The sequence below is a fragment of the Dioscorea cayenensis genome, chromosome 7 (assembly GCF_009730915.1).
Source record: "Dioscorea cayenensis subsp. rotundata cultivar TDr96_F1 chromosome 7, TDr96_F1_v2_PseudoChromosome.rev07_lg8_w22 25.fasta, whole genome shotgun sequence".
NCBI classification, from domain to species: domain Eukaryota; kingdom Viridiplantae; phylum Streptophyta; class Magnoliopsida; order Dioscoreales; family Dioscoreaceae; genus Dioscorea; species Dioscorea cayenensis.
In genome coordinates, this window is record NC_052477.1 from 21,111,848 (window position 1) to 21,123,070 (window position 11,223).

The window sequence follows — 11,223 nt, forward strand, 5'->3', positions numbered from 1 at the left end:
GAGAGGGGTTGAGAGGGTGAGTTGAGAGGTAGCAGAGGGTTCCCTTTCCCCTCCAGTGTGATTTATCCTACCTCCATTTCCTTGAGTGCTTGGCGGTCACAATAGAGTGAAGTTCTAGAGGATGAACTCTGCTGGGGCTTAGTTGCGCGAGCAACAGAGTGAAGCGTTGAAGGGACTTTAGTGTCTGTGGCTTAGATGTGACTAGGGACCTATCGCTTGGACAAAAGGGTTAGGTCTATACATAGGAAGAGGGTTTATCACTTGGATTCTGACAAGATCCCCTTGCGTATATCCCGCAAGTGCACGGGTTTGTCGAAGTAATAATCCTGGATGAGCGGGTATCGAATCCACAGGGAGTAAGAAATAAAAACACTTAATCCGCTTCTTAGCTATGTGAAAGATCAGTAGTGATAAGTGTCACAATGATTCAATTCTCAAAAGTAAAAGCAACAAGTAAGAGAGCACGAGTAAAGGAGGAGATAAGACAATCGATAAAGATGGGGTACTCGGATAATGCTCCGCCTAGGACAATGTTTCAAGTGCAAGAACCCTCTATTATGCTTCCTAATCAATGAAATGGTGAGTCATGGAAATCCTTAAATACATAGTCCCAAATCTAAGGTCAACTATGCCTAACTCTATACATATCCAGAAGAAGAGATTAAATAACCTCTCAACCTCGCACTCGAATAGAGTTGCAATGAGCTATAGGGATTCCAAGTGATAAATCTCTTCCTAATTATAGACCTAACCCTTTGGTCCAGGTGGAAGGTCCCTAACCACGATTATGCCCTAGATATTAAGATCATCTCAACGCTTCACTCGGTTACACGTGTAACTAAGTCTTAGCGGAGGGTCATCCCTTAGACCATTCACTCTATTATGGCCACAAAGAACTCGAGGAACGGAGGTAGAATCTATCACGCCAGAGGGGAAAGGGGACGCTCCTGTACCTCTCGACTCACCCTCTCAACCCTCTCCAACCTAGATTTGTCTAACGCTCGTGGTGTGTCACTCACTCACAAGGTTACCAACAAGAACTCTCAATCCTAGTGTCACTCTAGGGGAAATGTTCATACAATCAAGCATTCAAGGTTGGAACTCACAACAAACATAAATTAATTGAAAGCATAATAAAGAGATTCAATGAAACAAATACATCCTAGGGTTCACAAATACCTAAGTACCCACTAGGGGTTTAGCTCTCCATGGAGCTAAGTATAATCAAAGAAATAGAATGTAAAAGCAATGAATCCATAGAGAAACCCCCTCGATAGTCGTGTCGATGGTCTTGTGGAAAGTCCTCTACTCGTCGTCTAAGGATTCCCTTGTCCGGTATAGGATACGTTTCGACGGAAGCTCCCCTAGCAACCTTCTTCCAAAGGAATGACGATGTCGGAGCCATAGAACCTCTCCAAAACCCTAGCCAATACCTCTCAAAACCCTAGCCGAGAACCTCTCTCAAGTTGGGAAAAAGATGGAGAAAAGAATGCTGAAATCAGAGCTGAATCGGCTTTAAATAGGGCTGGAATCAGGAATCCACACGCCCCTGTGGGCGCCCTGTGGAATTTCCACACGGGCGTGGGTAATTTCCACACGCCCGTGCGGATTCTTTGAAACTATCAAAAATACTCCCAAATCCACTTTTCATCGAGGTAACATAAACGGGCACACATTTATGCCGTGGATCGCTTTGCTTCTTTAATGATGGATATGTTGATGGAAATCTTTTTCTATGTGCATAAGTCGGAGTGCTTGAGTGTGACTGCCCTTGTGCCCCTCCAAATGGTTGTGTAAACTCAAATACGGGGAGGTTGGCACACACTCTAGCATCTTGCACCCGACTTATATCTTCGCGTTTGAACATTAGCAAGATTTCTTCCAAAATCGGTGCATTGTGATCCACATTGGCTTCTTTCCTTCATAATTTGTTTCACAACCCTACCTGCATAAAAGTAACATAAAAACACACATATTAGTGTAAAAACCCGAGAAAAGTAATGCTCAACATAAGGAAGGAATGCTTCGCATTCATATCACACAAGCACTTATCAGATTCCCTAGAACTCCATGCAACTTTATACAGTGTAAGGTGTTGAGACTGAGTGATTTCTCTACCGGGACATAGTGTAAAGTTAGTCATGGTTGACCTTAGATTTTGGATTGTATGCTTAAGGATTTGCACGACTCATTGAGCATTGATTAGGAAGTATAATAGTTTGTCTTGTACTTGAAACATTAATCCTAGGGGGATCATTGCCCGAGTACCCCACTTCTATCGATTGCCTTACCTATCACTTACTTTTGTCTTTCATTCTTGTTTCTTTTTATATTTATTTTCTTTACATTTTATCAACACTATCATTGTTCATTTTCATGTGGTTAAGTAGCAATTTAAGTATTTTTACTCCCTACTCCCTGTAGATACGATACCCCACTCACCTGGGATTTATTACTCGATAAACCTGTACACTTGAGGGTCACACGCAACGGGCATTGTCAAACCTGTACTGGATTAGGTTTATACCACAGAGGTTCAGGGGTAGTCGACATTCGAGTCCAGTAGAACAAAACCAAGCCAACCTTGTGCTTATTTCGTTCATGTCATCCGTACTTAGTTTTCCCTCAGGAAGATCCTCACCCGAGGCCTTCCTTAATACTTGGTTTCTTCACTCTTGTTTCAGCTCGAGATCGTGTTGTTAGCTTATTTTGTTTTATTGCAAGTTTTTATTTTCACAAACTTCAACCTTGTTTCAATCCACTAGACAGTAGTAACTGACACGTCCGAATTGTGTGTGTGTACCGTAAGTGCACCAGTGTTGAAGTATTAAAATACACGGTGAGTGGGTAGTCGAATCCATAATGAACGAAAGTATTAGTAGTAACCATTTCTCAGTTATCTAGTCAAAATCAAGGTTGTGATGAAGTGAACTTAATTGCAAGTATAAGGCTAATGCAAGCAAGCAAAGGACAAGTATAAAATAAGAGAGATATTAATCAAGAAAGATAAGGTACTCGGACAATGCTCCCCTAGGATCTAAACATGAAGTTTAAGACTTACTAAATGTTCCTAAACTGAAGATGAGTCAAGGTAATCCAAGAACAATCTGTCCCTGCCTCCAGGCTACTGATACTAGTCCCCTACAAGGTCCCGGTAGAGAAATTACTCAATCTCAACACCTCACACCCCATATAACTGTGATAGACTCTAAGGATACCTAGGAATTCAACTGATTCCTAAAGATAGATCTAACCCTACTTCTAGGAGGAAGATCCCTAACCCCCTACAAGGTCCCAGTGAAGAAATCTCTCAATTTCACACCTCACAACAAATATGGTTGCATGACGCTTAGGGGATACAGAGATAGGAGGCACTCATCAGAGAGGAAAGGGGACACTCCACTGTCTCATGACTCACCCTCTCAACCCTCTTTAATCTTGGAGTTCTAACCCTAATGGAGACCTCTCTCTCACCAAGGCAACAAATCATGCATCACCAATCAGTTACAAAGATCAATTTAATATGCAAGCAATGAGAAAACAAGATTAAAACTTAAATAAACTCGGAATTAATAGAAAACACAAAGTAAGTCAATACAAAAGATAAGATCCTAGGGTTCACATGCCCAAATACCTACTAGGGTGTAGCCCTCCATGGGGCAAATTACAAAGCACAGAATAATGCAATAGAAAGCAATGTAAACCATAGACAAAAACCCCCTCGAATTCGTGATGACGGCCTTGATTGGTCGCTCATCTTGAAGGATCCTTCACCAAAGCAAGAGGTCGAGATGTCGCCACCGAAAGCACTCTAGTACGCTAGGAGACAAGCACACAAAGGAAGAGCTCGACATTCCCTCATTCAATAACTTGTTTAAAAATTTCTCCTTGAGTATACAAAATTTCTGTCCATCATGTATGCAGGTTGCTAAGAAGGAAACTTTTCATCTTTATGAGCCACCATGAGGTAAGGACAGGTACGTCAAGCTAAGTGATGTTAAACAAGCGCTTCTTGGGAGGCAACCCAAGTTTTTAGTTAGTTTTTAGACTTGGAATTTAATTTCTGTAGTAATAATTTCATGAATGTGCATTGGTTAATTTTTGTTGATTGTTGGTGTTTTCATGGAATTTTTCGGTGAATTGAAATGGTTTTCATGTGTATGTCATAAGTGTGTAAATGCAGGTGTTTTCATATATATATCGTATTCACTTTGCATGTATTTTGTGAGGTTTGATGCCCGTTTTATGCTTAATCATCTACTATTTGCTTTGTAGGGCATAAGGAAGCCATGGAGAACAAGAAGATATCATTTGGGCGAAAAAGAGAAGAAAACATGAATTTTCATACTACCCCCATACTACCCAAGATGAGGGGCCGTATGCACTAGTAGCAAAGTGAAATGATTCGGAGTGCTCACCCTGATTTTCCATACTACCCAATGATACGAGGGCCATATGGAGGTCATATGCACCCGATATGGAATGTGAATCTAGGGTTTTTGAGCGCTATACGACCCCCATACGACCCCCATACGACCCGTATGACCCGGGGGTATATATACCCGACTTTTTAGGGCAGAAAAAGGGACTTTTGGCTAGACTTTTTGTCGGGGCATATTTTTGGGGAGACACTTGAGAGGCTTGTGGCGACCTTGGGGAGGAGAAGAAGGGCAAGGAAGCTAGAAGATCATCCAAGCCCAAGGTCCAAGACTCTCAAGGCAAGAAGGCAACTTCATTCAAGGGGAGATCTACCACGATTTGAAGGAAGAAGACCCGCAGCTAGAGGAAGCGTCATTGGGCACTTCTTTGGCGGGGAAAGCGTCATTCGGCATATTCTTCACCTCCTCCTCCACCATTTCATCTAGGGAGTGTCATTTATGCTTTTGTTTAATGTTTTGCTTGTTTGTATTGCTTGTTGTGGGATGATGACATACTAGACCCCCAAGGCCACCGGGTGTTGGTGAACCTTGGGGGGGTTTTATCATATATGTTGGATGATAACTTGTTAATTCCATGTTTGGGTAATTTTGAGATTTAATCCATTGTTTTCATGTTAAGTGCTACACTAAGGAGAAATCCGTAGCTCTTTTATGAGTGATGCATGTAGATGTGACTTGCTCGCATGTATTAGATCATGAATGGATTAGAAGGGGATACTTGTATCATCACTCCGAGAAATCAAGTGTTTGGTAGCCCTCCATGTAGGTTTAATCCAAAGAAGAGTAGGTTTACTCCTAAGTGAGATTTCCTCGTACTTAATGCAATCGTAGGGATATGGATTTGGGAGAAATTCCTATCTATGTTCATATGGGATTAGGGTTCAATCGCCGAGAAATTGGGGTTGTTCTAATCTTGGAATCTCATGGTCCATTTTACCCTTGCATCTTTAGATCATCATCCATGTTGCATGATAACCCCTCAAGGGGATCCACATCCATAGGCCTTTGCATTTCATTGATTCTCTTGCTTGCTCATTGCTTGTTCTCTCTAATTTGTTGGCAAATACCGTTTTAGCTTTAATTACATTTAGTAGAGTAAAATCCATCGCTTGAGATCTTAGGCTAGATAATAGCTCAAGAAGGAGTAATAGGAGATCCTTAGCCGCGTGGAATATGATCCTCGTGTCTTCACACGAGGTATTACTTGGTGATCCCGTACACTTGCGGGGAAGCAATCAAGTTTTTGGCGCCGTTGCCGGGGAACATTAAGGAATTCTAGGAAACTTTTAGATTATTATTCTAGCTATTTTTATTTTACTTGTACATATTAATCTTTGTTCATATTTTTCTTATTTTATTTAACTTTGTTCTTTATATATATCCTCTTTTGTGCAAGGTATAATTTTCTTGCAAAATGCATGGGGCTTACAATCGGTCAAGTTCTTGGTGTAAGCAACTGCAAGGAAAGAAATTTAAAGCTGAGGATGTTTTTACCGCATTCATGCAAAGCCCTGAGGCTCAGTTTTCTCTTAAGGACATTAAGCTCGGGACTCATCCCAAGGTCACAAACACTTGCTTGGTTAATATAAACACCCAGTCTGAATGGCAATTTAATGAATTGAGCACTATCTTAAGAGATGTCCAAGAATCCTTCCGTAGGCTAGAAAGACAGGTTGAAGAACTTGCTGAAGTAATGACCAAGAAACAACAAATTCATGAGCCAAAAATTCAAAGTCCAAGTGCAACTAAGAATGAAAATGAAGAGAGTAAAGATGTAAATGAGGTGGAAGAAATCTTTGGTGTTTTGGATGTTGGATGGGTAGAAAAAGGGGCATCAATACCCCTTGAGCACGCCCTTGGCATAGAAGTCAATGAACACACCAAGCACAAAAGAGAAATATCCAGGATAGTTGAAGATGTGGATAGGAAGTCAAAGCCATTTAGAAACCCACCTATGCCCGGGTTGGATGATTCTCAACCAAAAATTTTTCCATGGAAGCCCAAACAATGTCTATGGGCAATTCAAGAGCATCCAACATTGGTTGAGGAACAAAATTTAGGTAGGTCATTAACGCCATGCAAAAATCCACCCATGCCTTGCTTGAGCAACTCCCAACCGAAGCTATTTCCTTGGATGCCCAAACAATTTTCTAGACTGCTTGAAGGAGATCTTACCAAGTGTGGAATAGAAGTGGAGAGGATGCTCAAGGCATCAAATGACCCGCCTAAGCCACGATTGCATAACTCCCGGCCTAAACTTTTCCCTTGGAGGCCTAAAGGTACCATGTTCAAGGTTTTCACAAGCTCATCATCCCGGAAGGTAATTATTTTCTTTCATGGAAGTAGCTATGCTACATGTAGCTGGGATGAACACACCTTTTTCAAGCCTCCTTAGGTAAGGAATGAGGTACGTCAGGCTCGTGACGTTAAACAAGCGCTTCTTGGGAGGCAACCCAAGCATTCGGGGGTGTTTTCTTACATTTTTTGTATTTTTAGATCTTAGTTCATTTCTACTTTCATATTTCACATTGCTCTCATCAATTTTATTGTGGTTTAATCGTGCATCTACTTGAGAAACTCATGTTTTGGTGTCATTTCATGCGCTAGATAGTTGTTTTATTCATTTCATTCATTTTTGGAGAAGTCTTCAAGCTTGCCATATCATTTTTACATCATTTGAAGCAGGGTTTTGGGGTTTAGAGAGCAAATTTTAGTCATGCGGCCATCCATGACCCGTATGGAGGCCTTCTGTGACATTTGGGGCACCAAACAGAGCCTCGGCTCTGTCCCAGACGGCCCCCCATACGGCCCCCCATATTGGGCCATCTGGGATGCCATCCAGAACGCCGGAGAAGCCTTCTCAGGCCATACAACCCCCATACGGGCCGTATGGGGGCCGCATGGCCCGGTTCTTGCCCATTTAACCCTCATCTCTCTTCTTTCCCTTCTCTTTCTTCGATTATCTTCTTTTCTCTCTTTTTCCACAGACTTTTTCTCTTCTTTCTCACTCATTTCTTGGCCAAATCTCCTCATTTTTTCTCCTAAATCTTCTTCTCATCCATTTGAGACATCAATCTAGTAGTTTTCCTCAAGTTTAACTCTAGTTTTCTCAAGATTTTGTCAGTATGCTTTTTCAATGCCCTAGTTTTATCTTTTTAATTTCTTGGGCATTCTTGGAGCTTTTGTGTGGAATATCTTTAGAATTTTGCTTGGTTTTGGATGGTGTGATTGTTATGGATGAAGTCTCCCTTGAATTTATGTAAAACATTTTTCGATTTTCATGTTTATGGGGAGGTTCTTTCGAAATGAACAGTACCCATACGGCCCCCATACGACCGTATGGACACGATACATCATATTTTTCATTGTTTCTTCATCCCATGCACTACATTTTGAATTATATTGGATTCCTCTATGCTTGATTGGGTTTTTCATGTTTCCTAGTGATAAACGTCTAAATGTATGTATTTTGTACGTACCGATGCGCATGTTTATTGTATTTTATTGAGAACTTGATGCCATTTTATGGTTTAATCATTTTATTTCATGTTTCAGGCACAAAAGAAGCCTAGGTGAGCTCAACGACGGAATGTAAGAAGAAATCGACATCAAAAACGTCATTTTTGGACCCTGGCACTGTACATGCACTGTAGCAGCCCGGAACATGAAAATTTCAGAAAAAGTCTAAGTCTGGATTTCCTTACAGGAAGTATTATGACCATCCTTGCGGGCAGTATTGTGAGAGTGAGGCCACCCGCAGGGAAGCCCGAGTTCATCCCTTTATAAGCATTGTTAGGGTTTCTTTTGAAGGGAGGAGGCCTTCTTCTTGGAGCTCACCACCACCACACCAAATCGGAGCTAGAAGTAAGGTTTTGAGGGCATTTCCACGGAGGATTCGATGAGGAGAGCGCGATTTTGGGTGAGATCTACTCCTAGGGCTTGTGTAGAGGAGGTTGAAGACAATGGAAGCCACCTCTTCTGTGGCGTCTTTGGAAGCTTCTCCGGCCTTCATTCTTTGAGGGAGTGTTTTTTATGTTTTGTTTGGTTGTTTGCATGGATTTCTTGTTGTATTTGATGACTATGAACAACTAAACCCGAAGGTCACCGGATGTAGGTGAACCTTGGGGGTGAACTTGTGCTTGTATGGATGCTTGTTTCTTTCTATTGTATTTTGGCTTGTTTGTGATCCTTGCTTTGTGTAATTGAATGCTTTGGTATGCATGAGAACTCGGTGTATCAATTCTTAGGTAATTCTAGGTTGCATGACCATTGCCCTAGTGTTAGACTCACCAAGCTTGGAAGGGAAACACGTATAAATACACCATGACCATCGGGTATTTATACCCCTCCAATTCTAGGGTTAAGTATTAGCTTGTATTCTAACCCTAACTTGAGAAAACCACCTTTCCCATTGCAATCGTAGGAGGATTTGGATTTAGGCGGAAGAGATTCCGTATCCAATACTCGTACCGGATTTGGGGTCAATTGCCGTGACCATTGGGTTAACCTAATCTAGGGTTTCTCGGTCCAACTAGCCATTTGCATGTTAGTTCTGGCATCATGCACACTTTAGTAGCCCCTGAGAGGATCCTCATCCACTACCGCTTTTTGCCCTTGATTATCCCGCGTATCTTGCCTTCATTGTTAGCATTTTATTTGCATTTTACTTGTTTATTTGTTTTATCACTATCACATTCAAACTTGGAGGTTAAACAACATAGTGAAGAGGAAGTAAGAGTAGCTTCTCGGGCCCTTGGGAATACGACCCCCTCGTGCTCGCACGAGGGGTATTACTTTGCGATCTCGTACACTTGCGGGGAAGCGATCACTTAGGAATGTTGTGGATGAAGAAATTGACAATCAACCATGGAGTGATATTTGCATCACACGGGTGACCACATGGAACAAGATGTCATATTGTGATGAGAGACCTAATTCTAAGGACAAGGATGAGCATGGAGACTATATTTTATTGTTTAGACTTTATTTTCTAGTTTTTGTGTTCTCTTTGTATTTTGTTTTAGTTTTTGCATGATTACTCCCATCTCTCCTTTGTAAGTTTCTGTGGAATGATGATGTCCCCTTTATGCTTTGAAGAGCATTAAGGGAGCTTGGTGTGCCCTTCTTCCATTTGGTGGAAGCCGGACCTGACATGTATAACTAGCCATACCTTTTGTTGGGCCACACCTCACGACGAGTGATAAGTGCTTGTGCGATATGAATGCGAAGCGTTCTTTCCTTATGTTGAGCATTACTTTTCTCGGGTTTTTACACTAATATGTCTGTTTTTATGTTACTTTTATACAGCTAGGGTTGTGAAACCAATTATGAAGGAAAGAAGCCAATGTGGATCACAATGCACCGATTTTGGAGGAAATCTTGCTAAAGTTCAAACGCGACTTTCCATAAGACCATCAACACGACTATCGAGGGGGTTTCTCTATGGATTCATTGCTTTTACATTCTATTTCTTTGATTGTACTTAGCTCCATGGAGAGCTAAACCCCTAGTGGGTACTTGGGTATTTATGAACCCTAGGATGTATTTGTTTTATTGAATCTCTTTATTATGCTTTCAATTAATTAATGTTTGTTGTGAGTTTCAACCTTGAATACTTGATTGTATGAACATTTCCACTAGAGTGACACTAGGGTTGAGAGTTCTTGTTGGTAACCTTGTGAGTGAGTGACACACCACGATCGTTAGACAAAGCTAGGTTGGAAAGGGTTGAGAGGGTGAGTCAAGAGGTACAGGAGCGTCCCCTTTCCCCTACGACGTGATAGATTCTACCTCCGTTCCTCGAGTTCTTTGTGGCCATAATAGAGTGAATGGTCTAAGGGATGACCCTCCACTGGGGCTTAGTTGCGCGTGTAACCGAGTGAAGCGTTGAGGTGATCTTAGCATCTAGGGCTTAATCATGGTTAGGGACCTTCCACCTGGACCAAAGGGTTGGGTCTATAATTAGGAAGAGATTTATCACTTGGAATCCCTAGAGCTCATTGCAACTCTATTCGAGTGCGAGGTTGAGAGGTTATCTAATCTCTCCTCTGGGACATGTATAGAGTTACGCATAGTTGACCTTAGATTTGGGACTATGTATTTAAGGATTTCCACGACTCACCATTGCATTGATTAGGAAGCATAATAGAGGGTTCTTGCACTTGAACGATTGTCCTAGGCGGAGCATTATCCGAGTAGCCCATCTTTATCGATTGCCTTACCTCCTCCTTTACTGGTGCTCTCTTACTTGTTGTTTTTACTTTTGAGAATTGAATCATTTTCACACTTATCACTACTGATCTTTCACATAGCTAAGAAGTGGATTAAGTGTTTTTATTCCCTACTTCCTGTGGATTTGATACCCGCTCATCCGGGATTATTACTTCGACAAACCCGTGCACTTGCGGGATATACACAAGGGAATCTTGTCAACGAGCACAAGATGAACCGGGGAGTTCGTTTTCACCTTCCTTTATTATTTGCATTGCTTCATCTTGCATGTTTTTCATGATTAGTGTACATTGAGGGTAATGTACAACACTAAGTGTGGGGATCGGTGTATTTCATGTATTAGGATCATTTGCTACATGCTAGTGTTACCTATGATGGCTTTGTTCATTCTTGTAAGATTCTTTTAGCTTGGACTAATGATTGATGTGAGTTACTTATTTCTATGCTTTATTGAATCCTGTTTTACCCCTAGTATTGTCATGTGCACTGAATTTTTTGTCGATGCCCTGGGAATAGCCAATGTGACTACTCTCTAACTCTCTTGTATGCGTAA